At 45.4% G+C, this 26,516-nt stretch overlaps 1 protein-coding gene across 8 annotated transcripts in view; it reads left to right on the top strand.

Moving 5' to 3' along the window:
- Positions 1 to 21,269: 21,269 nt before the first annotated feature.
- The window catches only part of LOC144096773 (uncharacterized), a 352,209-nt gene continuing 346,962 nt past the window's right edge, over positions 21,270 to 26,516 (top strand). For 4 of the 8 annotated variants that reach the window (XM_077629658.1, XM_077629659.1, XM_077629657.1 and 1 more), the window contains exon 1: positions 21,272 to 21,415. The gene's annotated coding sequence lies outside the window, so the exon portion shown is untranslated. Of the gene's footprint in view, positions 21,416 to 26,516 lie in introns of all 8 variants that reach the window. The other 4 variants (XM_077629652.1, XM_077629655.1, XM_077629653.1 and 1 more) reach the window with 2 other exon arrangements.

Genomic DNA, 26,516 nt, shown 5'->3' on the forward strand with positions numbered 1-26,516 from the left:
ACACCACAGTAAAATTCGTAATCTATGCTGGTGATAGCACCTTACTTATTTCTTGGAGTAATATAAGCGCACTAGAGTTAAAATGCAATGATATCCTTACTAAACTATCAGCATGGACTAGAGTAAATAAAATCAAAGTAAACCCAACTAAATCCAAAGACGTAATTTTTCGTGCTCAGAATAAAACAGTTCCTCCGGTGAATTCATTCGTTTTTCAAGACCAGCATATAGAAATAATCAGCAAGCATAAGGTTCTCGGTGTGCATTTTTCTGCCCATCTTAAATGGGACGCTCACATTGTTTATATCTCTAGAAAACGGTCTGCTGTTACTGGCGTAATCTCACACTGCCGCACATTTCTTCCCGCAAGCGCTAAACTACAAACATATTACCCTCTATTTCTTTCTCATATTAACTACTGTACACTGGTATGGGCAACAGCAACTAAAAGAAATATTAACAAGCTTCTCATTTTGCAGAGGAAAATTGTTCGTCTTATCGCAAACACCGAACCAACATCAAGTGTTAATTCCACAATAGCATCATTCAATATGGTCCGTGTAGATAAAATATATGAATTTCGTTTGTTACAAATAACATACTTTTCTTCCACAGGTATGAGTAATTTCTTGATACAACTTGCTTCCCTTGAATATCATACAGCAATAGTTAACACTCGTTGTACTGACACTTGGTCCTTACCACAGTTTCGAACTGATTACAAGCTGCAGTCCTTGGCTCACAATCTGCCATTTTTTCTTAAGGGCACAGGGTAAGGTAAAATTTGAAAAAAATCGTTTTTTTTCTTTTGGAATTTTAGAAGTTCAATTCTTTCTACACATGTTCCATGATCGCACTTTCCTCAGAAAGCCATATTTACGGCTGAAAAACGTTTTTTCCGAAACCAAGTAGTGAGCGGCCACGCCCCCTTTCAGGATTAACGTCAATTTTTTCAACCAAAAAGTCCACCACCTGATTTCAAAACTTGTCTAAAATCAGCTACATATAAAAAATTGTCTGGCAACTATTGTACAGCTCCTCTTTTTTAGCCAAGACAATCCTGAGACGCTTTGCACGTTTTTTCCACGTTTCTGCAACCTTCATGCAGCTGCGTCCGAGTGCTATCCCTTTCGATCAGTATTGTAAACTGTGCCGGTGTTGGTTGCTGCTGATAAGTTGAGATGCCCAGAGCAAAGAAGGCCTTCGTCAGGCGTGAATTTCACGGCAACCGCTACGCTCATCGTGAGAAAGCAAAAGGATGTCCACGACCGAATGAGATCCCGAACGCCGAACGCGCCAGCTCCTCGACATCGAAGCTTTCAAGATTTTCTCTGTGTTTCCAGGAAGAGGATGTGCTACAGAGCAGCTATCAAACCCATTTATAGGGAGCTATCGAAGGCTGAGCTCCTAGAGAAGTGCCTGCATGGGCGAACTCAAAATGCAAATGAGTCGTTCAACCATGTTGTTTGGGAACGCGCGCCAAAGAATGTGTTTGTTAGGCTTCGGACCCTACGGATGGCAACACTGGATGCTGTTCTTTCATTTAATGATGGTAGCATCGCACGGGCCAACGTTTTGAAGGCGTGTGTATTGAACCCAGGGAGCAACACCATCAAGTGGCTGAGGGAAGCTGACCATAAGCGCATGTACTTTGCGGACCGAGCAACACGATCGCTTACAAAAGAGGCCCGACAGTCAAAACGACAAGCCGAAAAGCAAAAAAATGACGGCGACAGTGACTACGAAGCAGGGGGCTATTAAAGCAATTACTATAGAGGTGTTTCTGCGAATAAAAAATGGTTTTTCACATCTTTTTTCTCTTTACGCTCTTTTATCTCAAAACAGTGTTTTTTCTTACAAAGGTACCATTATTTCCAATGTCTTTCAAGACAGACGGCTGATTTTTTTTGTAATCATCTACATAAGTGTTGCCAATTACTGAACAAGAATTAAGCAATTTAACTGAGCAGTTATTTTGTTATGAATTTTTAAATGCGCAAAGAAGGCCAGATTTGTGTACTACCGGAAAAAACTTTATTAAAAATCGAATTTTCAACACATTTCAAATATTCTAGTTCAGTAAAAAGAGCACAAAATTTGACAAACAATGATATATGTATTATTAGGCTACTGTTATTAGTTAGTGAGAAACATGTACCTCAACATGGCCTAAAATGCATGGGAAGTATAGGGCTTACCCTGTGCCCTTAATAAATATAAAGATACTGCTGGATTTAGTCCAAAACAACTGCGAATATACTTTGTGAAAATGTAATCTGTATTTATTCTTATGTCGTATGAGAAAATGTCTGTCATCACTGTACTCTGTTTTTGCATTCATTCATTATTGATAAACATTCTGTTATCTTATTTCTGCTGTGTTGCTCTTATGCATACGCTGTATAATTTATTTTCTATTTATTTATTGACGACCACTACTGTATTGTTCATAATTGTTATTTCGGTCTGTCTGCTGCTGCCATGTAATGGTTTCCTGGGCCTTCGTCAAGCTGTTCGTACAGCTTTTAGCCCAGGTGACCATCCAGATACTTGCTGGAGAATAAAAATATGATTTGATTTTTTATTTATTTATTAGTTACCTGCATCGCCCCGCAGGGCATTACAGCCGGGGGGTACAGACTTCATTTATAGGTATAAAGCAATTATTGCAGTGCATGGAAAAATGCTTCGTTAGATGTAATACATACAATGCTCGATGGCAAACTGTTCCAGTCCCGAACAGTTCTAACAAAAAAAGAATAACGCAAGACGTCACCCTTGCAAGAAATTTCTCTGACCTTCAAGCAGTGGTCCAGTCGCTTTGATATATAATGAGGTGCCTGGATATTTTGTTCGCGGTTTATGCCAGTTTTTTAATAATAAATCTCATGGAAAATTTCAATCTGATGTACCTTCTACGGTCCTTCAACTCTTGCCAGTTATGTTTTCGTTTGCTTTCCGTCATACTAACTTGCCAATTATAATTACCAAGAACAAATCTAACTGCCTTATTCTGAATTTTCTCTAATTTTCCTACACACTCAGATGTGTGTGGGTCCCAGCAAACACATCCATATTCAAGTATGGAGCGTACATAACTGAAATACAGCTGTGTTTTTAAGTTACTTGGTAAATGGCTAATATTCCGCCGTAGAAAACCGAAACGTGACGCTGCCTTGTTCGCAATATAATTAATGTGCTTATTCCATCGTATGTCCGATGTAAAAAAGGCGCCTAGATATTTAAATGACTTGCTTATGTTGAGAGCAAAATCATTAATTCTATACCTATAGGGATGATTAGCACGTTTTCTTGTGAAGGTGACGTGAAGTTTTGTTTATATTTAAGGACATGTCCCAACGTACACACCAGTCTGCCACAGTATCTAAATCAGTTTGCAGGATTTGTGAATCAGAAGTGGAATTTACTACTCTGTAAACAACGCAATCATCGGCAAACATCCTGAATGAAGACTGTATGCCAACTGAAATATCATTAATATATAGCAAAAACAAAAGTGGTCCCAATACTGAGCCTTGGGGAACTCCCGACGTAACTGGTGCATACTGTGAAGAAATACCGTTCAGACCAACAGCCTGCCCTCGTAACGACAGATATTCTGCAATCCACGCAATTACTTTACAATCCAGGTTATACGCTTTCAATTTGGAGAGAAGAAGACTGTGCACGACAACATCAAATGCTTTGCGGAAATCCAAGAAAACGCAGTCCACAATTTGTTGCTTATCGATTGCCGATGCCAAATTATGAACGAACTCTACCAGCTGCGTACTGCAGGAAAATCCACGCCTGAAATCATGTTGACTAGTACATAGGAGATTGTGTTTGGTGAGATGGGCCATAACGCAACTATATATTACATGCTCCATCATTTTACAGGTTATGCTGGTTAAGGAAACGGGTCTGTAGTTCTGAACGGAGTTTCGCATACCACTCTTATGTATGGGCACGACACGCGCTACCTTCCAATCAGCAGGCAAGTCGGTTTCATTAAGAGACTTCTGGAACAGCCGGGTGAAATACAGACATAATGTATCCGCACAATTCCTTAAAACTGCGGCAGGAATGCCATCAGGGCCACAGGCCTTAGACTGGTTCAAATCCTTCAATAATTTACGCACACCGTCAACACAAAAAGTAACTTCCGGCATGCAATCTATTTCAAGAGGTAATGCAAACCAGACAGAACGTGAACTAGGTGGCAAAAACACAGATGAAAAATAACGGCTAAACATTTCAACTTTAGCCTCATCATCATGGATGATTATCTCATCATTTTTCAGAGCAGGTACTGAGCTGTCATCCTTACCATTACGCTTCACATATCTCCAAAATTCTTTGGTATCTCTGACAAGTTTTTCTCCTAAATTCGAAAAATACAAGTCTTTAGCGATGTGATACTTCTGTCTGAAATCATTTTTTTATTTTTTTCAGCAAGGCCAAACACTCTGGCGATTTAGACAACTTGTATCTTCGATACACTCGTCGCTGTCTGTGAACAAGGGCACGTAACTCGGTGTTAAACCAGGGTTTATCTCGAGCTCTCTTACTTGATATAACGCTTGATGGAATAAAAGCTTCACGTAAATCGAACAATTTCTGTTTGAATGTATTCCATAGCTGTTCGATATTTGAGTTATCCGCGAGTTCATCAGAAGTTGGAAAGAACGAATCGAAAGCAGCGCTAAACGCCTCGTAGTTGTCCCTGCTGTAGACATAAATCTTCCGCCTAGGTGGTTTTGCAACCTTCACATAGTGAACTAATAAATCTGCTAGAATAATATTGTGGTCGCTCAAACCAGGCAACACTTGTACATTGCATACAACATCAGGTACGTTACACAGCAAGAGGTCGAGTACGTGACCAGTTCCGTCCGTTCGTGATGGCTCATGCACATGCTGACAAAAGGTGTTGGAATCTAAAATGTCATAATGTATCAGACGGTGTCGGAGCGCCCGGTGCTGAGCTGCAATACCAGCAAGCTCGTAGCGGCACTCGTTGCACCAGGCCACCCTGCTCCCGGAGCCGCGACTCTCAGAGTCGAAAAAGAGAGAGTAGAGAAAATATATACAGAAACTCGGACCACCCACGCGGCTTCCCCACTCACTCGCTTCGGGCTCGGCAACTCCGCGGGCGCTAGACCTCGCGCTCCCTCGATGCGGACCAAGTGATTCTCCCGAAGAAACTCCAGGGAAAAATGTGCTGAACATGCTGCAGCGCAATACACCTCGCACTCAAGAAAGCATGCCGCAGGTCCTAGAGATCAAAATTCACTCTAGGCCTAGCACTTGTCAACTCCGGACAAAGAGCGTTCCTCGAACCGAACCGACAGTCGTCCAATGTTCCAAGAGCAGGCCCCACGTTGGGCTGCCAGGTGTGGGGGTTGAATTGGGGAGATAAATACGTTCTCCCCACTCAATCGCGGCTGACACGGTTCAAAGCCGCCCGGACCCCACCCCGTGATCGCGTACGCTACCGAGCGCACGCCAACCACGGCGGGCCTTGCTCTGGGGAACAACGGAACGACAAATTGGCTGACACAAACAGGCATTTATTGCTACGGCAACAATAATGCCAGCTAGCAACAAGGTACGCCAATGAATCGAGGTCTTCCGACTCACCAGCAAGGTTCCGAGCGAATGTTCGCCCGCGCTGGAGCGAGGGATATATACTCCGAAGGCCGGACGGGACGGGTACGGGAGCCTGTCTCCCCGTCGCTTCCTCGCCCCTCCGGCGAAGAGCGGAGCCGCGAGTGACACGCCCGCTCGGGCCGACGATCCCAGCCGAAGCCCCCTCTCCCGCGAGCGGGCTTTGGCAGTCTCCCGCACAGCGATGCTGGCGCCCTCTCTTGCCAGTTAATGTAACTGACAAGGGAATGCGTTCATCCTCGAGGTGACACTGCCGCTGCACGGTGCCTCGCGGGAAAGCAAACACAGGGGGCTGCAGAGCAGGTCCACACAACTTACCATCATAGGTTAAGTTTCATGGTGCTGTTGTGGGCCCTCTGATGGGTGTCATTGGGCCAGCACCTGCTGAAAAAGAACAAATGCACTGTAGGAGGCTCGAAACCTGGTGTTTTAGCTCTCAGGTGTAATTTTTCTTAAACTAGCTTTGTATTGCGTATGTGAAAAAAGGAGGAGAGAATGAAGACGGGTACAGAAAAAGTAAAAAAAGCGGCCCGCGCAAAAGGTGCTGCTTCGCTTATAAAGACGCTAAAGCGCACTCGGTCTCCCATTCCCCCTACCGGGGGGAAGCTAGGCGAAACCGCGAAAATAGGCACCACAAACTAGGCGAAACTGTTTCTGGGATCTTCATGAAAGCGGGCACGAAATAAAGGAACGAGATAAGAGATGCGTCACAAGATAGGAACACTGTGGGGAGACGGGTGCCCTCCAGTATATGGTCGATCGTGCGTGCTTAGAGCGAGAAACGTCAGGGGCAGCCGGGGTGGAAGGCTGAGGGAAATTTACAATGCTTAGAGCAGGCGGTAGATTGTACCACGTAAAAGCGGTGTCTGGAGCGGCAGCACTATGGTGCACAATAGTTTCGAGCAACGCTTCCGCGAGGCACACTGTGGAGTTCAGCACGAATATCGCCAATAAGCTGCCTGTGCATCTAAAAAAACAACTCCTACGACTTTTCTGTATGCAGGTCACAGTGCGCTTTCGACTTTCAGCGCGCTGCCCCAACCTACTGGCGTTAGCGAGCCGTGCGCTATAATGCGACGGCCACACCGGAGCTGCAGACACGCACGAGCAACGCCCACGTAATATATATATATATATATATATATATATATATATATATATATATATATATATATATATATATATATATATATGCAAGTGCTAAATTCTATAAAACCTAACCTGATCTGTAACAGCGAGACACTTAAGATTAAGACAGACAGTGAGGCGCGCGCACGCACGCACGCACGCACGCACGCACGCACGCACGCACGCACGCACGCACGCACACACACACACACACACACACACACACACACACACACACACACACACACACACACACACACACACACACACACACACACACACACACACACACACACACACACACACACACACACACACACAAATGTAAGCAAGCAAAACAAAGTAGCGAACGGTCCCACGCTTAAGAAAGGCAATGCCGCGTCGGGCTAGCTAGAACTGCAGCACGGCCCCTTATTTTTGCTTTAATGAGCAAAAACGTACATTTTAAACGCATCTCGCAAAAGCAAAGCCGCCGCAGTAAACGGCGCCAGGCGAAATCGGTTGTATTCCATGGGAAATTTCACATCGAAACGGCCAACGGCGACCCAAACATAGGCATGAACGACGCAGCGGTTTTGTGAACTTCTTACGCCAAGAGGGATATAATGTGCAGTGAATTAATAAACGCCTGAGGTGGGCAGTAACACTGAAGAAGCGTTGTCCACTCTTGTCGGATGTGCTGTACAACTCTGCGCTCCTCACCTGCATACATCGCGTCACTAGCGTCGGACAGGAAAGTTTCATTTCTCCAACTTTCGCTCACGCTGCCCGCGCGGGCATCTGCAGCTGCACCGGCTGCGCTGCTCGCGGCGGCGCTTGCGGCGCGGACGCGATGCGTCATCTTCGCAAGTCATTTCTTTGAATTTTATTTTTAATACTTTTGTCCTGTTACAATTAAGTTCACAAGCATGTTTTTATTATCTATTGTGGTCCAGAAATATTACTTTTATTAGGCCTAAATTCAGCTGCGTTTACCGCCGATACCAGGATCGTTTCGACCGTGGCGGCACACACGGCGCGGACGCGAAACTTGCGACATGCCATAGCCTTGGCGAGGCTGCTTCCACCCTTTTGGCTGAGCGCACCGCCGCCCCTGGCGTGCGCGCTTTCCCCTACGTTTTCGCCATTGACGCAGCAGTCACTCACGGTTCCAGTGAGGAGGCGCGTCGCAGTATAGCACTCAATGCGTGGATGACGGCGGCGATGTGCGAGAGGGAAAGAGAAGAGACGAGGCAAAAGAGAAGGCTCCCAACAGGAGAGGGCTCGGATTCCTTTTCAGGAAAGAGGGATCTTGTATTTGGTCACTGTGCACGAACATACTGCACCGTGTATTTGGTTTTACTTTGCTTTGTGTTATTGACTGGGCGCTGGGTTTGAGGCCGTAGTGTGGCGGCCGCTTCGAAAGCAGGATCTGCTCGTTGTCGGTCCCCTCGGCTCCCTGTTAAGCCGCTGGCTCGCTGGTCATTAAGAGCGTCCTGGCCTCTTGCCAGCGCCCGTTTTCGAAGAGTGCTGGCTATGTTTTATGACCGTCATTTCCCCTCTTTTGCCCCTTCATATGCTTTTACTAATTCTCTCCGAATCTTAGCTGCGGCGTTTCTTTATACCTGTTTTCTTTACAATACGGAAAAAGCGCGCGGACCTCCATTTTTGATGTTTATCTCGAATACTTTTTATATATGAGAAAAAACGTTGCCTCCTTCCCTTTTCTGCGGCAAATCATACCGCAGACGCACAGCAGCCGTTTTCAAGCCAGTGTGGCTGTCTGTGTGTTTGCGCTGTATAAATTCGTCCGAAGCGCTAGGCAATCGTTTTCATAACCAGAAAATGAAGCAAAGCGTACACTCCTACGGATTACACTCTTACATTATTAAAAAAGCTTATCTAACTGACAATCCTATTTTGTTAGGTAGCCATACACAAAAGTTAGTTGCGGTTGAATTTATCTGGGACCAAAATAACTATGTGGTGCTATCTTAAGTCGTTGAAGTGGATCGCATAATGACATCACTGGCCTCGGCTTTCTGTGCACTGCAAGCGTACAAGCTTTTTGAGGGACGGATTTATATAGGCTTGGTTTGTGTGCCGGGGTGGTCGAAATTTCCTCATTTCGGCAATAAGTTGCTACAAGCAAATGTGACGCCACAGGAAGGTGCCACACTTTTCTTACTAAGTGTGGCAGTCTAGACTTTTTCCTGAATGTAGCCGCCAATTTATGAGAAAGCGGAATTTCTTGCGATAATGCTGCGTAGATCTCGAAGTTCAAGATAAAAAACCTCAAGCGTTCTTCTCAGAATTGTTCGCTACCTTCAGCCTGTTGTACTTTCACTGCGTAGCATCACCAGCAAGATTACGTCATAGTGTGCAGAGTGCAAAGTTTGCTCTCAATCCTGAATGGTGCTTCTACGGATATGAGGAACCTGAGTGTGCAAATCAACTTTTTAGCTCAAGCGAAAGGAATTATTTTCCAAATTTCCAGGGGGGGCGGGGGGGGGGGGTGCAGACGCCCTCTCTTGCCCCTTCATCCGGACGCCCATGCCTAAGATGTTCATAATTTTTGCAAGTAGTGTTTTTGATTTAAAAGGCCACTCTTTTCGGCATAGAGCAGTGTAGCCTAACAGAATGCAGCTAAGACTAACAATCTGATATGCTAGTTAGCTAAGATAAATTATTTAACTGTTTATCGAATTTTTTAGTGTTAGTCCCCTTTAATAGGGAGGCGTGGAGCCTACTCCAAGTAATACAGATATTAGTTTTTAGAAATGCGAAAGTGCAGTTACCCTTGGCGCGGTCCTCACCAACAATTTAGGACAAAAATTTTGAGAATTAGCAAGCTGTAAGATACTTTTACAGAAATATTGAAGGCTATGTCCTGTTCTTCTAATATTTACTTAAATCTTTATTTTAAAGTGTTTTCATTAATACCAACGAACAGTTAAGACTTGCATAGAGAACCGATGGGGAGCGCGTTTGCAAGAGCGAAAACGTTAATAAAAAAAAAACATCAAGTCTAACGTTAGGTTATTTTGGATATATTGTTGTTATAGTGAATTCTGACATAATATGTGAAAAATAGCGAGCATAAAATATTTCAGGGGCCAAAAATGCCTTTGTCCAGACTTGGTGTGCATGTCGCGGCAGAATACAAGCGCTTTCCAGACACTTGCACGTAAAGGAACCCCACCAGTGCACGTAACTACTCGAAATAGCGAATATTTCCTGGACAACAGCGCCGAGGATATTTGCGTTTTTGAAATTCTAAAAAACTGATATTCATATTACATACCATGGGTTACATGCCTGTAAATGAATTAATTATGAGATCACTGCGGCACCCGCATGAGGCATGCGTAATCATTGACGCCTCCTCACCCCTCTTCGCCCCTCTTTGCCTAAATTAATCAAGTTTCATCATTGCCCATTTTGAGTTTCCAAACTTGGCGCCACGCTCCGTTTTCAAATTTAGTGCCACGGTTCGCTTCTTCCATACTTCCGGCTTTCCAAATTTCGCGCCACGCTTTAGCTCCGCTTACTTCCGCTGTTTTCAAATTTGGCTCCACTTTTGCTCCGGCCCTGACCACTTTTTGGACATTTCTGGCTCTAATTACCTAATTACTCCCATGCACCTCATGATTTCCCCTACAAGTTTTTCTGATGCTCTATCTAATGCAACCATTCCCTTCCTCATAACTCAATTCGTTCGATCGTTATCGTGATGACAAGCTGGTGATGACACGAAGCCGCAAACATAGCCATACAATGCTTACGTAGTAATCAGGAAACGAACAGTAATGAGTAAAAAGCTACCTATTTAATATTAGTTGAACAGTCTAGAAGTTCGGATGTCTTAGCTGTAGTCTGATGGGCTGCCGCACTGAAAATGCTATGTAGAGAAAAGCGCTCTTCCAACTCACAAAGCATATATTTAAATTTGCACATCTTAGGTCAATCTATAAAATCAGACTAAAAGCCCCGGAAAAACTTTCACTATACACGTTGAACGTACGCCCCAAAAGGAACAGAAACAAGTTTCGCCGTCTAAGACAAACGTCTCCGGGATGGGTGAAAAGCAGCCTTTGCGCGTAACGTTGCCACATATCGAGACTGTGCGTGTGAGATATCGGCTTCGGATGAGCCTCTAGCAACCTCGACAATTCTCCCCTTATAGTACGTTAACGGCGAACGAAGCTCTGAATAGCGCCTTTGAACGTAGCGCCAAAGTTTACGAGAGGGTGTTCGACCAGAGAATGAAGTGGCAGGGTCCTTTTCTAGCAGGATAGTAAAAATACCTCGCGGTAGTTGGCGATGAGGCTGACGGATATGGTTTACATGATCGTCCTTGGGCTGACGGGAAAAGAGAAGCTAATGTGGGAGAAATTTCATGTATCAAAAGTTTGCTTTGTGCTAGTTCGTCTGTGCTGAAAGTGGTTGCAGGCCGCCCCACTCATATCGAACTTTTGGTTGGTATCGTTGGTCCTGCCGGTTTGTATCAGTGAACTCCGCGTCTTTTTTATAACACGCATTTTCGCGCTATGCATTTGTCCTTCGATGAGCAGCCTATTAAACGAATCGTTTTCACCGCTCTCAACACCACCGAAAAAGCGCGATTTTCGGCTAGTACCTACAATCTGGCGAATAATGGCTCCCGCATCTTCATGCTTAGAATGTCCTTTGCTAATGGCGTGCTCTAATCGACGCTCCGGAGGTGAGCCCTAGTTCCGCGAAGGAGAACAAAATCTGTGTCGGCCACTCATCTTTCGAAAGCATATCACTCAGTGAAGCGCGCTTTTCGGTTCGGGGAGCAGCAAGGCGTGCTCCGGGGGCGCGATTCTTGATATTCGGATTCGCCTGTTGGCGTCATGTTACCTCTCTGATTGTCTCTCAGAAGTGTCAATTACCGTCAGGGCTGGTCAATGCGTGTGTCACTTATCGTCTGATGCAGACGCACTTTCCGCGCTTACGTCAAATTGATGTGGCGCTAAAAATATATTTTAGCAGCGCTAATCGTGGTGCCCGGCTGGTAAATATATGCGATTGTTAAGGGAAAAAGAAGGCACATGTGGTACGTATCAGAACACATGCGTTCGACTTGTCAATTTGGAGAAAATTGCTGCATACAGAGAATGGTCGCTTCCTGAAATGTGATTGGTTGGAACTATGTCACAAGGAACACGTGATACGCACGCATTACGGAGTGATGTTAAATTAATGTTTCAGCATTTTCACAATGTGCCGCCATTGATAAAATGGCTGCAATTTGCCTCCATAATTTCGTGCGGCCGGAGGTACCCGAATTATGCAAACGAATGGATGAAGCGGTGATTTATACGACGTTAGGTCGCCGCATTTTAACACGTATTTGTTTGAAGCCAAAACTAAGCTTATAAAAGTCTTTTTTTGTTTGCACATTGCAATGAAACAGTGTCATAAGGGCACATGTGAAATAAGCAGGAGATGAGAGCGTTAATAGCCAGGGCTTAAATGTGCAGCCGCATAGGGGCGCTAACTACTCTACCGTTGTAAACCCTTCGCTTGCAATGAGGAACCATCGGTCCAGAAGTACTTGCTGTTGGGCTAGTTGGTTTATCATAAAGCTGAATGGCGCAAGGGAACGAACACAGGAAGGCACAGAGAAAGAAAGAACGCCTTATCATCGGATTTATCATCGGTCCGTGCTGTTAATGTAGCGCAGCAATGGTGGCGCTTCCAGTGCGTGTTGCTAAGATTTGCTGTTCGTTGCATTTTTTGGCCGTTTGTTAAACCCTAGAACTGCGAGAGGTGAGCTACTTTCAATAGAACCACGGTAGTTTCGAGTGGTCGCTCATTAGACAGCTCCTCTGACCAATTACCTGACGTGGCGTATAGTGTGGTGGCTATGCAAGGATGCACTGCGGTGAGAAGAATTGCCGAACTGTCGAGATCTGATGTGCAGTCGCCAGCAGTGAACGTCGCTGAACGGATTGGCTTTCCGCTCGTGATGAGTGGATGACACGATAGGTGTTCGCGCGATCGAGCAACAAACTCCGGGAATGTGTCGGGCTTCTCGACGAGACATCCGTGTGCACTGGCGCACTATCCGGTGTCAGCAAGACAGCGTAAACGTCTGTCGGGAAAGGTACAACGTGACAACGGCTCCAGCATCATTGAGTTAAGAAAAACGAAAGCTGTAGCGGTGACAGTTTTTGTAGGGTCATCCTCATTCCTTTTCCATGTAGGCGGAAAATGATTTTAAAGAAGGCAAAGAATTATGTGCGGGACATATGCTGCGAATCAGAAATTTCTGCTCGGCATTTCGCGTTGTTTTTTGTACTATACTGTGTTGCAACTTTTGCACACAGCGCCAAGTTGAGTAAACAGAGCCTAGCATGCTAGTACGTTTGTCGATTTTTTGATTTTTGGTGTGGATGAATGTGAAAGGCAACTTTGGTGATATCAGCTGAGAGGAGTCGTTTCCTCAAGAGCGAAAAAAAGTTGCGTGAAAGCTTGAAAGAATACTACCACCGGGCTTGAGCATTATTAATGAAGCACATAAAAGTAATTTTGCTACTCAAGCTGTAATTTTCTTAGCAGTGTTACAGCATCATATACGCAGCAGTCACGTGGAAATGACCACAGGAAGGTGAAAAAATTTCTTCTGTAAGAGCAAGCGGAAGACAAAAACGTATGAGCCATGTACATTTCTTTACAGGTGTGCCGTTCCCGCCGTTGAAGGTTCCAGCACACAAGAAGTGTGAGTGGGATCCATCCATGACCCAGTTATGTGGAATATCTCTTCATTCTCCTGTACTGCCCGCATGGAAATCGTCAAACTGGTGAGCGCTTGCTTAGTGTGTCGTGGCAGGCAAGGAGGGTTAACGTGTTTACCTGGAGTATGATTGCATACGGCTAGTGAATATCTGACTACATTTATATATGGTTAACTGAGCAAGGAACGACAGTGAAAACTGAACCGCATATCAAAATGATGTAAATTAATCATGTCTGTATTGTTCAGATGACAGCAGAACTGGGCGTGGGTGACACGCAGTGTTGCTCTGCTGCTTTGGATTTCTCTTACTGACCACAATGTCACGGCAACCTCATTTTCAACGGGGCCAAATGCAAAAGAGCGCATGTACTAAAAACTCAAGGTATTCATAAATAATTGAACTTGCGCCCTTCCCTGCAATGTATCTTGTAGTGCTTTGCTCTATTTGAGCATAAAAAGACTCTAATAAATTATTTCTGCCCATCAGTTTGGGAAATCTGCCTTCAAATACGTCTAGCTATTATTGGAAATGATCATTCTGGTAATAATGCTTGGTTTTTCACTGAGCGTATTTCCCATTTGTGCGCAAAACTAGACTGCACTTGATCTTGCAGCTTCAAAAAATTCACATATTTGGAAACCTAATGTTTGTTAGAAGATTTCAGTGCACAGGATTAATGCACAGGGGATGGTGTGCATCTTATGCAGACGTGGCAGACCGCTCTCACTAAGGGGTCTCATGTACTCGGGAGTCATGATGCCAGATTCATCTTTGCTCACCTCTCAGCTGGTCTGGTTACCTAGCTTGGTGGTCATACCAGGCTCCTGAACGATTACATAAGGTGTCTGCAAAGATGTCGAGTGCTGTATGGCATGATCAAAAGTTCTCTTCGAAGATGAGCACAGCTTGCATTGTGCAACACAACTTATTCATCCACCCTCAGCAGCAGGACCATGACATCACCGCCTAGTGGTGATAATAGCAGGAGCATGAACATCTACATCAAGGAGCAGGACACAGCACGATTTGGGTTCTACCTGGCAGACAGGAAGTATATGATCAGCTTCGTGTGGGAATCGCACTCACTGCCGTGGTTTTCACGTGTAGCTATGCCACAAGCAATCAATGTGCATTTTCTTTGTTTCAAGTTTGACAGCATACGGCTGGAAGCTCGTGAAGTTTTCATCCTTTTGGTTCTGTTCTTTAAACAGGACCATATATTTGGTCTTCAATTTATTGGTGACATGCATGACAATATTGGTCAGTTTTCTCGGTTGCTATAGGTTTGGTTTGGTTTATGGGGGTTTAACGTAACAAAGCGACTCAGGCTATGAGAGACGCCGTAGTGAAGGGCTCCGGAAATTTCGACCACCTGGGGTTCTTTAACGTGCACTGACATCGCACAGCACACGGGCCTCTAGAATTTCGCCTCCATCGAAATTCGACCGCCGGGGCCGGGATCGGACCCGCGTCCTTCAGGCCAGCAGCCGAGCACCATAATCACTCAGCCACCGCGGCGGCCAGGTTGCTATAGATTTTCGTGAGTCAGGAAGTGCCCCAACTGCTTTCCGCCTACCATCTGCCAACTTGCTGAGTATATCCTTGAACGCCTGCTTTGGTGATTTTGAAGAAATGCCATTCCTTGGTGTGGTGCCTCGTGCCTCCTTATGTGTTCTGCTTGTAAACAACGGCCATTTTATTTGGTGGTTCTGTTCAGTGAAAGCAAGGTACGCACCAATATATTTTCCTTCCAGCATCAAAGTGTTTACTGGACATGCTTTCATAAGTGCTTTTCTGCTTGCTTTTTTGTTTGTGGAGAGCCAGTAGCCCACAATAAGCTGAACATACAGCACCGTCACTGTGTGTGTAGCCATTTATAACAACTCTTCTTCAGGGTGCAACACATCTTCTGTGGCACTGCTTGTGTGACAATATCGCATCAATATTTGCCCCATGGCATTTGGTTGCCTCTATGTGCTTGCTTTCGATTGCTTCTTTCTTATGCTGTATGCAGTTAAGCAGCAGTGAACTATTTGTGCTAAAGGAAAAGTACTGCAATTGTTTCATGGTCATTGTCTCCCAGATAAAAATGCAAGGCTTCAGCAGAGTTCTGACAGTTGTACCCATTCTAAGCTTTTCTGTTTGAGGTGGGTATAGGCCTAATAGAAACCTATTAACTTTTCATTAATACAGCTTCAACTAACTCTTAATTATATTTTACCTAGCTGGACATAATTTGTGGGCCAAAAATTAGGCTGAAATAGTTATTTTGAAGCTGGAATTGAATGGTTTTCAGCTGGAAGGGTATGATTTCGACCTCAATAACCGATCTTGAAATTGGATCCTTTTTTAACACCTGGACGGTCAACCTTGCATGCCTTTGAGCTTAGTAGCACTGTGTTAAATACCACTTTCACTTAGAGTCACTGGATAATTTAAGAGCACCGCGAACCTTTTTCCGCGCTACACCGCGCCGCTGCGCCAGCGATCGGTCAACGTAGGTCACGTGGTTTGCCGCCGCCCGCGGTCGGTCACAAGCTTCCATAAATACGCAGCGTGGACACCTCCCGCGGCAATGGCAGTGTGGGGACACCTGCGTTTCGCGCTTGTCTCTCGGGTTGGAAGGAAAGAAGCGTTTCGAGATAACATGCAGGCGGCTGCGCTTTCGGGTGCAGCAGCCGGATAGACTACGGGAAGGCTTTTTCCTCCATTCCACGGGGAAAAAACAACCACAAAAAGCGCCTTGCTTTGCTTCATAGGATCAGCCGGGAGAAGTTCGTGCCGATATGAAACACACGCTTGTGCTAGGTAAGCTCGAGTGGTTCATCCAGATGTCTCGCGCATAGCGTAAAGTGCGCGAAATTACGATTCAATAGAACAGCTGCACGTGCGGACAAAAGCAAACGGAGCACGCTGTTGTCTAACATTTTTACACGATGCCTAATGTAATTGGGAGCTCTGGTATGTTAAGGAACAAATGTGTCTAGATATTGTCTCCGGCTCGTGCACAATGCAAGAATAAAGTGCCGTCATGCAACTCTTTTTCCAGGTATGGCTGCATTTATACTGTGTTCTTCCTGGGTGCTTTTTCATTAAGCGCCCGAGTTGCAGGATCTTCTGCTGGAAAGTCGAGAAATAAATCTTTAGTATGTATTTCGCAACCACGCTAATTATGAGTGCCCGTTACTGGAACGGCCATGCGGGGCCTTCAGAATATACCTTTTAGCTTTCGTTTTCTAGTTTACGTTTAATCCACCAAGCAAGCTTGAAATGAGGAACACTATTCAGCCAGACACTACAGCATGCTTGTGTCGCCTGTCTCGCACGGAGGAGAATTATTCTCAGATCTTTTCTGAGCCTTTTACTTTTCTATAGACGAGCACCACCATAAAAAAATTGATTAGAATCAATCATGCATATTCTTATGAAAAATGAGGAAATAAAGAACCTTTCAGAGACTTCGACACCACCAAAATAACGTAATAATAGGGGGGTGCAGGTTTCATCGATAGAGCTCATTGGCAGTGCTGGAAATCTCCCGACGAAAACTGCCGCTCAGCGCTCCATACAAGCTTACCTCGTACAGTTCGAAAGCTCTACTCTTTTCTGAGTATAAGTTAAACTCATTAAGGCCGCAGCATATGCAAATGTCCTTGCTGAATTAAAATTTTTGTCCACTTTCCGCTCGCATGTAGCCGCGCCGGACGCGCGCTTCAAGCAGTTTGAAAGCTTCATGGGCGCGCCGATTATTGACCGCACAAGGTGGGACCTTCGCAGTACTCTAAAATTATCCAGTGACTCTACTTTCACTGACTCAGCGACGTGCACTTTGCTCCATGGAAGTTAGCGATGCTGTTTGATGACTGGAAGGAAAATTGCAGACAACCTGCGGACCCTCTGTCCTCTTGGTGTGACTAGGCCATCAATGATGAACTTGTCATTTATCAGTTTAACAGAGGTGATTGTTAGCTTCTCCACTTTGACGTTCATGGAAGGCAGCTCTGTCGAAAAAAGTTCATGTGTTGTGTGCGCGCCGTACTGGTCAATATTTAATGTTGCACTACGTAATGAGCTGTAGTTAAATAAGCAATGCCACTGTACCGCCGCTGTCTAGCGCCTAGGGGCCTGCAGCTCTGTCGAGTTCACCACTATAATCTCGTGCACTTAAAGCATTCACAGAAAAAAATATATGAGGTGTGACGATCCGCCCTTCCTGTAATATTGCTGTGCTTGTGTTTTCTAAAATTCTTTGTTTGCTGTCTGTGCTTTTTGCATTGCTTTGGAAGAAATGGGCTTGGGCAGGGCTTGTAATGCATGGACAAGTCAACATCTGGTCCTCAAGGGTGACAGAGTGGATCCGAAGAGAAGGCAAGCGTAGCAGGAGGTGGCAGAAAGTTAGGCGGGCGGATGAGATTAAGAAGTTCGCGGGGATATGGTGGCCGCAACTTGCAACGGACAGGGTTGATTGGAGAGACATGAGAGAGGCCTTTGCCCTGCAGTGGGCGCATTCAAGCTGATGATGATGAACGTTATTTCGCTCTTGTTTGCCCAGTTTCTGGTACTTAGTACCCCAGCAAAGCTCATTTGAGGCATGATTAAATGTATGAATAAATAAATGGCTGTTGAAATGGTCTGAGTGATTGCAGTTACGGATGATCGTAAAGAAATTCCTTTGTGTTGGTTGGGCTTTTGAATCAAGGAAAGCATTCTGGAGGCTTATAAGCTTATGTAATTAGCAGTCAGTGCTTCATGCCATCTTTGGTACCTCAGCAGATACGGTGATATTTTTTACCTGCTGGGAACAAAGGCATCGATGAGAAATGCACTGTTGTGCATAGGGCATGGCACGTATCGAGGAAGCACTCGAACACGTTGGCTGAAATGCGAGAGGCAAAAAGCCATCGTGTTTATTTCTGCCTTCTTTAGCATACCGGCGTGCGGTGATAAGATATGTACATGTGCAGCATTACCAAGGTTGCAGACAACCATGCGCACACAAGCAGAGTGACGCCATATACATGAAGCTACCTGTCCTTAAAAGTGGCAGCTGAAGATTTTACTAGCAAACAATTTTTAAGTATTTTTATGCTTTTCATGCTCCGATGCACTGTGTTTTTGTAGGCTCTAATAAAAAGTGCTGATGGGTTCTTGTCCCGTGCAATCAGACTGTGAATTATTTTGCTTTTGAAGACCTTGCGTTTTTTCCCTGATCAGCTTCTCTTACGAGGTTACCAAGCATTTATGATATGTATTGTCGATCTGGTTGATATATTCTGTGTTTGCAGGTGCCTTTGGCATTTGTGAATGGCTGCATGCTGAGCATTTCGTCAGACAGCCATGTACAGTTAAGCCGGATTGAATCGTGAACACGCATATGGTGTACTTTTCTACTTTGCAGTGAGATATCCATTTAGAAAGAGTTTGTAAATGTGTACCTCAGTTTATCCTTTCATTTAGAACATGAATAAGGCTACTTGCGAACTGCAGCTGAAAGCATGTAGACAAAATATTTTTTTTTTTTCATAGGCGCTGTTCGCATTTTATTCCGGCCTGACTGTACATCTGTACCTTGCCTTAATTTAAGAATATTTACTTTCATTTGAAATGAAGCTGGACATATTCTGTAGATAGCAATATTTATTACGCACTACACTTAGTGTTTGCAACTTCATTTTGTCTCGCTTGTTTTTTAGATGATCTAGCGGACACTTCTTTCCGGCCTGTCACAGATGCCTTTAGCCCTATATTTCTTGTTGTTCATCTCTGAATTGTTTTTTATTTTTTGCTCACGAAAACCATGGTCATGAAAACACAACTCTTTATGAACGCTTCTGTCACACGCGAGAAGTTCCTTTCATCAGCAGAACATTAAAGCCAATTTAATATGCCTTCATCATCTTCACTCTCTGCCTCTATCCTTCTGCCCTTCTTCATAGTTCAGTAGCATATGTGAAGACATTTTCTTCGAGCGTACTTCACCTTTCCTTTTTACAACGAGTCTTGTTGCAATGAAAGGAGCGGACTGGTGCTGCTGTAGATGCATTACTGTTGTCCTGCGGGGAACGGATTGTAGGGCTGTGCGTGACAAAATTTATTTCACCTCTGACATTTTGGTGCGTACTTGCATCACAGGAGCGGTGTAGCTGCCTATATGCTTTTAGTAAGTGCTATGTGCTCATGAAGAAATTAACGAGATTAAGGGCCTTTCCAAACATTGAAAAGCAAGTAGCATTTTTGAGAGCCTTTTTTATTTCAATGAAATAATATACCTGCCACTGTACACAGTCCACATGTGACATGCTTTTATGGAAACTTTTCGGGAAGTCCTCATGCATGCACACTTCATATGTAATGTTCAGAAAGCAAAAGATGTGTCCCTCACAGCATGCTAATGATCTATATGTCCTGTTCAGATTATGTGAAATTCCAGCACTGCTATACCTATGCTTCTTTTGCCAATGGGCTTTTAGCTGTGCTTATCCTCTTTCTTTCTTTCACTACTGGCAGGAAACAATGCCTCCAGATTTTGCTTTCGCATTTGACGCTTTTGACAATAAGAGACTATAAGCGTTCACAGTAGTGCGCTTGACGGGATTTGCGTTTCGTGCGCGGCCCCTTGCAAACGCAACTTAAGATAGCGTTAAATTTGATGCGCCTCGATTCGTAAAATGCATAACGTATTGCCGTGCTAAGCATGTTTTTTTTCGAAGCCAGCACTCGCTTTGTATGGACCCGCTTGTGGAGACCGATCCCTCACACGCACTTCACCGATCCACCCCGCGCGCTACGCCACTGAAGACCGATAGCCAGCCGTTTATTTGTCAATTCCTCTCTCCCTGATGCTGACCGCGTCTCAAAAGTACGGAATCGCCGCATGTGGCGATAGTTCGACGCGACATGCTGCGCAATGGCTTCCGGCGATGGGCTGATAGCGGTTTCCTCAAAGCTGCCGTCGCCGTTTAATCAAAATTCGTTGATCTAAATGGTTGAGTGAAAGCCTGAGAGGAACTGTGGAACAGAAAAGGGATTGTGTAGGGCATCCCTTCATGGTGCTTCATGCTGTCGAAAGTCTGAACGGGGTGCTATCCGCAAGACTACTGTCTCATTACGCGAAGTGACGAACACAGAAGCGGCCACAGCTGAGCAACGCTGCTGAAACGCATCGCTCTGCCACAAAGACGAGCTGCAGCGTCGCGAAGATCGCTTCGTGCAGTATAAATGCCGCTAAACTTTACTTCCGTGATGACCGGGTTGCAAAGTCTTTCGTGCAGCGTTCAGCTAGGGGGGGGCTGGTTCAGCGCCATCACCCAGCGAACGTCTGTGGCGTGTACGTCGGGACTGCCGCCGCAACGCATTTCACCGTCCCTCTCTTCGGCTATCCTGTGCGACGCATACGCACATACGCGCCGCAGCTGCTCGGCTTGAATCATGGCTTTATGGTATCGGTGTTTTTTGTAATATGCGCCAAATAGCAGACGACAGCATCCAATTTTGATAATATTTCCGTTCTTTTTTAAGTTGGTCACCGTATTCTGCGTTTACGCACCTTGGCGCCGCCCCGATGTACGCGTCACGGGTACGTCCCGCTGTGGGCGGATTGGTGAATATCGAGAATCGGGCCCCGTGCCACTTATTTACGCGGAGGCGGAAGTCAACCACAAAGCGCAGGGCACATTCCATTGAGCGGAGCGCGCCCACCGGCGGCGCAACTGCATGCTGTTCCGCTTGGGCACCTGTGCGCGCTCTTCGGGGAAGGAGCGCGTATCACCCCGTATCGCTGTTTCCCGGGCCACTTTGCGATAACGATAGGCGCGACGAGTGCAGCAGGCCCTTTCTCCGGTTTCCCTCCATAGTCAGCGGTTGCGTTCTGGGTGAGTGGCTCACAATTCGATGCATCGTCCTTAGCATTGTCTCGCGAGTCTTGTCTTTCTAGATACGGCAAAAGAGGCCTTCATGGAGCCGTCGAGGAGAACGTTGCAGGCTTCGAAGGCCGCGTATGTCACGCACAAAGCGATTTCTTACAGGCACCACTATAAGGTAGACTGCTGGAATACAAAACTGGAAATATTTTGAGTGTAGCGACGCCAGTCGTGATGCCGGGGTCGTTGGTAGCAAAAGACACTTGCAATGCGCCGAGAACCGTGAGACCCTAGGACCAGGCGGGTTACGGAATCTTTATATTCGTATTTACATTTCTTTCGATGCTTGCAGAGTTCACTAAGGTGAACGCCGGCTTGGCAGTTCCCACAGATTCCTCAATTACGCGTAAAATAAACACGTGTCCAATCTTTGCCGCATCATCCCACTTGTTGAATGACGCCACGCGCTCAACTTGGCCACAATAATGTGTGCCCCAGACGGCGGACACGCCCCCAATTTCTAGGCCAGAGCGGTGCAGCTGCTGGACTGACATTCTGGTCGGCTTTGTTATTTCGTCAGCGCCAGACTTCTCAGACGCCTTTGTTGTCTAAGCTAGGTTACAAGGAAATATTCCGGCGCCGCCTCGCGGATCCGTCGTAGCTCCTTCCTGGGGAAAAGTCCTTTCTTGGCGATTAAGCATTGTTTGCAAGCCGGCTTGCGGCGAGAAACTTCACGCGGGATGGCCTCAGGTGCTTCCTGGTAGCTCGTGCAATAACTACCGCTCTGGTGCGCTTCTTGTCAACCATTGTACAAGCCCTAGTAGGGGAGCCCCCTATAGTAATTCTTTACTGGCGGTGTACGAATGAATGAGTACGTAAACGAGCAACTAAATGAATACGCGCTGGTAGACCGCCATTGCATGGAAAGGCACCTAGACAGCGCCTCTTAAAAGAAACGCCCAGCTTGAGGAAAGACCGTTCAAAGGAGCACACTAAGACTAAACAATAATTATGCCTCGGACATTAACGGACGCTGCTTGACGAGTATCCTCAGCAAATATTTTTGAGTGCGTTTTTTGGTTACTTGAAAAAAAAATGAGTTTCAGCGTCTCGCGCCTTTGTCCCTCCTCGCGTCACTAGAGAGATCTAGCATACCGGAGACCGGTGTTACGTATTGCGCGGCGCGCGCGTAGTGGCAAGCGAGTGGCCGGGTAGGACCACTGCGCGTGTGCAACAGGCGTGCGTAAAGCCAGTATACGTCTCCGCTATGCTAAATTTCTACTTCTTGCACGCAGAGAGGTCGGCGCCTCCATTCGGCCCACTGCTAGCGACGCTGGCGGGAATTGCTCGGGGGGCGGACGCCGCTTATTGGCCGCGATGTGAAGAATCTACCCAACAGACATTTCTTAGCTGACATGGGCATGACGCCAGTTTGAAAAGGTCGCCGGAAAGGGCTCGCCAGCTTTCGACCGCTATCTGTTGTCTGCTGTGCGCACCACTAAAATTTGGCTCAGATGTCCACGATGAAGTGGTCTAGCGAGGAAGCCAGTTTCTCGAGCGGTTTGTAAGGTCCATTTGAGCACGCCAACATTGTCATCTCGGGCACAACACGCATGCAACCGCTTAAAAATATGCCATGAAACGCTGAAAGAGGCGCGACGTCCGCCTCCGATTCCCGTGTGCTTCTCAATTTTACTACTTTCGGCAAGCTATACTTATTTGCGAGGCAAGCATATTGCCTGGTGTGCAGTAGGTTCAATTCCACTAAACAGTTTGCACTGACAGCGGTCTCACTTCGAGTCGTTTATTACCTATACTAAGGAGAACGTGCTGTGGGGCCAGTTGGTTCAATACTTCAGACATGGTAGTTGCGCGAAACACACACGCACACACAAGACGGGGTACGGGACGAGCAGGGTACGGAGCGAGACTGTTCGGCCATCTGCTAGCCGTCTTAAATCGACTGCCTCTGTTAGTTTGACCCACGGACCATGATGAATCATTTATTTCTAAGTTTAGGTAGAAGCCGAGTATCTCCCGTATGCAGCCGTGCGGGGCCAGTGCTTATGGGTAACTGCTCGCTTATTTCGGTTCTAAACTTCTGGGGTGCTGGAATACAAAAATTCTCGCTTTCTATTGCTCCTGTTTAGATCCGAATATGATCTTCGTACCTAGGAATTTGCAAGTATTGCACAATAGAACAGTGTCACCGCAAATGCAAAAGCTATGCCAAATCTTTGTTTATTCCTTCGAAATATGTGTAAAACATTGGCTGCTTAACAAGAACTAATGCCTTATTTTTGTTCTCAAGCGCTAATGTGCTATGATATCATTGTGGCATTTATTTTAGGAGCGAACGGTGTGAAAAAAGGTACGTAAAGGCACACAAGACATCCGAAACGCTCATGCATAGCTGTAATAAAGCTAAAGATATCTAAAAAGGCCAGTACCCGGACCTCCGTGGGTGTTGTTTTCGTGATAATGCTTAACTTCGAACTTTGAATCTAAATAAAAACAAAGTGCAGCTCAAAAATATTTGCACACTTAACCTAGTATGCAGGATCCAAAAATGTTCCAAATAATGCGTCCCTATCGTTATTTACAACAGAAACTATTGGATATTTGGTATGCCATTTTTGCCATTTTTGATTTTTTAGAGCCCCGGTTCTGAATATTTCCCCACTGGAGCCTGAAACCGCTCCGCATTTACCGATATAAGCATTACATTAAATTCTGCAGAAGCAGCCCCCTTTTCAGTGACTTAGATTCTCTAGAAAACGTCACGCAAACAGGTAAGTGAACAAAAGTATTGTTCTGAGCCCTCCATTGTTGGCTCACTCCGCTAGTACAAACAAAAGTTTCTGTTATCAACGTATGCCATAAGACGTAAATTATTCTATTGAGCTAGAACTTGATTTTTTGTCTTAAGCGGGAGAGCCACGTCGGTCAGCAAAACATCGCGAAAATGCCCAGTTGCCGCGCGAGCATGGGCCCCGGTTTTGTTGAGTATGTCCATCTGAAGACCCTTGACATGAATGTTCAAGGATTGAAAACAAAAATCGAATCAAAAGATGATGAACGATTACGAAGTAAACTAAATGCGACGAAGGAGCAAACTCGCGCCTTCGTAGCCGCATTACGCCAGCTGCATCGCTAGCATAATGTGATTTTACACTGCCTGCTGCCTAGAAATGGCAGGACGCAGGTTTCCTTCTTTCAACTGAGCTACCCTCAAACGATTGTCCTCGCCTGAAAAGGGAGCGGGCGATACTCAAACAAATGACAAGAGACAATTCCACGCACAGAGAAGCCGCCGCTAAGGTGCGACGACGTCGTCACCCTCGCCATAGGCCTTCTAAAGGTGTTGTCTCCAATTGCTGGCACTTGTATCAGATTGCTGACAACTGAAACACTTCAGTTCTTGGACTCTTTTAATGCAAATCACAGTGGGCCTGAGCTACCCGGCTTCGTAGCCAGTTCTAAACCAGTTTGTATATGAGTAACCTAAACCAGCCATGTCCCAACAGAAGTGGACTGTCTCATCCATGTACATGATCATGATTAGCAGAATTTAAACAAACAGTGCGCAAACTTCTTTATTGGAACTGATGACTACTCTTGCGTAAAGCTTCCTATCTATAAAGCTTCCCATTTCAATTCGTTTTATATTGTCGCGAATCTTTGCACCGTTTTTTCTTCGAACTCAATTAAAACCATCGCACGCGGCTTTATCATTTTGTTTTGTAATGCCAGATGCGACGACACTTATCTCCATTGATAGTGGCCACCCGAAAATGCTTCCACATTTTTCCAGATTGTTGTAGTTGCTTTTGGTTCCTTATCTCAATGGTTCCTTGCCAGCTTTAAATTGAGCGGGGCCATGTACTGCAGTCATTCAGTCCGATGACCGCCGATAATGCTTGTGGCTATGACCGCCGCCTAGTCATTCAGTCTTAGTAGTTTGCATGTACCTTTGAACATTGAAAAATACAAGATAATAAAAATATAAAAAAATATTGTTTAAATGAATATTAAATAACAAAATAAGGTCGAAGTCTTGCCCCCTCGCTGAAAAAAAAATGTTCCGGGGTCCCAGACTGTGAAGAACTAGTCTGACATGATTTCTTTCTTTGCACATTCAAGCAGAAAATTAGCTTTTGCCAAATTACTGTTTGTCACGGCTTTCTTTCTTGTTTTTAATGAGTGTCATTTACGGCTTGTTTCTAGCTGCGCGCTATGCTGACGCTATGCTGCGTTTCTTTGATTAATGCTTCGGAATATGTAGCCTGTTTTTTGTACGTACTCTTACAACATTCCACTCTGTCAGAGTTTGCCAAAAGCCCACAGTGTGGTGAAGCAAAAATAGAATTAGAAAAACAAGACGCTAAACTCTTATAATTGTGTGGCATTCAAGATAACTTCAGAATATCTGGGCAATGCTTGGGTAAGAATTCAAAACAAAAGGGGGGGCGGGGGGGACGACACGTTTGTGCGGACCGCATCCGCTGGAAGTGTATTGCACCACGAGGAGACAGGTGAGGCAGATGTTCAAAAAAAGCTCGCATGGACGATCAAAACTCGGGGGATACTTCAGCTCCGCCTTAAGCGTATGGAACGATATATTGTTAATGGGGCCTTCAGCTGCCTGTTGTCCATTCGCACATCACTCTGCAGGCACGGGCACTATTCTTTATTTTGTTTAGTTTGATTGCTTCTTTTTCATTTCAATTTTTTCATTTTCATTTTTATTTATTTTCTACTTACCACAAGACGCACAATGCCTCTTTTTAACCAAGCCGAACGAACGTTCCTCAGTCGTCGAGGGCGCGCGCGTGCGGCTCCCGACTCACGGGGCAGCGGTTCAGTCCCGGCCCGATGACTTTTATTTCAATCGTCTTGCGGTGTTCGAACTACACACGTGTGGCTGTAAGCCTGTTGATCAGTGCCGATTTATCGCCACGCCAATGGCAACTAAAGCGCCAGCTTTTCTGCTGAACATCTTCGATAATTTTGACAGCCGCCTGCTTCTGATATAACCAATGTTTCACTGCGCTAACGAAAATTGAAGCTCTGTCAACTTCTGGCTGCTCACGACTATGTCAGAGTAAAATTA

Source organism: Amblyomma americanum, chromosome 7 (assembly GCF_052857255.1).
Source record: "Amblyomma americanum isolate KBUSLIRL-KWMA chromosome 7, ASM5285725v1, whole genome shotgun sequence".
In the NCBI taxonomy this organism is placed as follows: domain Eukaryota; kingdom Metazoa; phylum Arthropoda; class Arachnida; order Ixodida; family Ixodidae; genus Amblyomma; species Amblyomma americanum.